Source organism: Salarias fasciatus, chromosome 16 (genome assembly GCF_902148845.1).
Source record: "Salarias fasciatus chromosome 16, fSalaFa1.1, whole genome shotgun sequence".
NCBI lineage: Eukaryota > Metazoa > Chordata > Actinopteri > Blenniiformes > Blenniidae > Salarias > Salarias fasciatus.
The window spans coordinates 27103340-27105968 of NC_043760.1; positions in this window are offsets into that span (position 1 = coordinate 27103340).

Sequence of the window (2629 nt, forward strand, 5' to 3'; positions counted from 1 at the left end):
TAGTGCAATAAATTTTCTGTTTTGACAGGAGCAAGCTGAGCAACTGTGGTTACTTGTCATGAAATGAAGTACTTGTAACTTTTGTTGCATCTGCAAAAAGCCTGCAGGTCTGTTCGACCTGCTTACGGAGCTTCACGCCGCTTTCTGTAAGAAAGAGCAGCTCTGTCACTGGTCACTTCAGTCATGTTTACTGGAGGAGGAAGATCCAGCTCATCCTGTCTTCCAAACACCATGAAAAAATGGGGAAAAAAACTGTTTGTAAAATCTGTCTGTGGTTTTTATTCACAGGATTGACAGCTCTGCATAAAACTTAGCTCACTTTTCATTGTTGCTTGTTTTCATCAATTAGTGTCGGAAACATTAAAAAGTTCATATTCAAATTTTACAAATTTATTTTCACAATTCAATTTTTTTCCGATAACTTCTAAAATAACTGCATCATCTTTTTCAAAACAAGCTTTTAATTAGAATAATTGAGACTTGCCAGTATAACTACTCCAAAACATCAACAGTTTTCTTTTGCTCAAATCTTAATCGCAGAAGAAATGTCACATCACTTCTTCAGGGATTTGTTTTCTTCTCTTCTTAATTTGAAAGTATTTAAACCACCATGCAGGAGCAGTCAAACGGAAAGTGTGTAAAATATAGGCTTTCAGCAGCCCTGGATTAACCCTGGTAATAGACCATGGGCCGAAACGACCCTTTCTTCAATCATATTCTCACATTTCATACAATCATTTAATAGACTTTAACGAATCAGTGTTTCTATGCTGCATTAATTCTCTGCTTTAGAGTGAATTTCGTCAAACCAACATGAAAGCTTTCATTAAACATAAGACCCTTCATACGACTGTTACGAAACAGAGGCCACCATACGTGGAAGGTTCAGAAGATGCTGTTTGGTGCTGTTTCAACACCAACAAAAGCTCCAGCTACTCTCGTGCTTCTACATCCTTTTCATCGCCCTTGACTGTAAGTCTTGTACATTATCTCCCTCGCTCTGTATTTCTTCTTTCTTTTAATAGGAAAATGTATGTTTGCCGGGGGAGGTGCTGCTCAGGAGGGAAAAGCGCGTCTTGCATTACTTTCACTCAGCTGCCTGCTTTTGAGACGCTGCTGCTCTCTATTCTGCATATGAACCTTTGAGGGACAGCCTGGGAGAAATTCCCTTTGATACGGAGCAGGAGGAAGTATAAATAAAGCACACAAAAGATGAGCTGCTGGCTCACCTATCACTGAAAGAGGAAAAGACATTCCTGTAATGCAAGACCACGGTGCGGTTGAAGCTGAGCAAAGGCAAACTGAGGATTAAAGAAATCACGTAACATGCTTGGGAATGCATGTACTCGAATGATTTATAATGTCAGAGAGCTCCCACTCACTTTCCTAGTAAGCTCCGTAGTGAGAGAAAAAAACTGTCATAGTTCTAGTGAAGGGTTTACAACCATTTTTTTATCAATCTGTTGACATACAGTATGTGAGTGATGGTATAAGATCTACGTGATTTAATTGAATATTTTAATGGGGTTGTTCTCTTTGTAATGTGAACAATCCCAAGTGGAAAATGGAGCATTCCCTAACTCTGAGAGTTATGAAATAAATGCACAAACTCATAATTAGTACATTTTTATCATTATAGATTAAAATGATATAATATAGATTTTTACAGATTATACATTATATTATCATTATCAATAATATTAAATAGGTGTTTCTGTGAGGTTGCATGATCTTCCAGTGATTATGTGGGTTACCTTCAATACTCTGGTTTCCTGCTGTCATCCAAAAGCATGCGTGTGAGACTGATTGTTGATCTTGAATTGCACCTTGGTGTGAATGTGAGTATGTGTTGTTGTCTGTCTCTCTGTGTTTGCCCTGAGATGGACTTGGTGACCCGTCCAGAGTCACCCTGCCCTCACCCACTGTTACCTGGGATTGACTCCCGTACCCCCCACCCCCCCCCCCCACACACACACAAGCCTGTACAAATACTGGCATAGAAGATGGCTAATAATAATAATAATAATAATAATAATAATAATAATAATAATAATAATAATAATAATAATAATAACAATAATGATAATAATGATAATGATAATGATAATAATAATAATATAATTAGAATGTAATTAGAGTAATGAGCTGAACTACGTGTTATGACACTAGTGAAATGGATGAGCTGGATCTCCGAGGTGAGTCTACAGTGTCGAGGAGCGACAGAGGACGGGCTTCTGTGACTAACATAGCAACAGTGCTGCAGGACCACCGGTGCTCTGTGACAGCTGGGCCCATTTGAACTGACAGGGCGACTGCGGTGTCCCATTGGTCCACAGAGCCATCAATCAATACACAAGCCCCGCCCATTGGCCGAGTCGCGGCACGGGGAAAAGCCTTTGAAGTCGAGAGGGCGGTACCGAGCAAATTATGCCATGTGGTGCTCCGGGGCAGCGCTCTCATTGGACGATAAGAATGCGGTTAACGCCCATTTTTGAAGGATACCTCCTCTGATTGGCTAACTCCGCCACCCCAGATTCACAGGCTGCGCGTTCACAGCGTCGCTATTCTCCACCGCGGGTTACGTCAAATGCGTGAACCGCCTCCTCGCGCGCCGCAGCGGCTCCTGTAG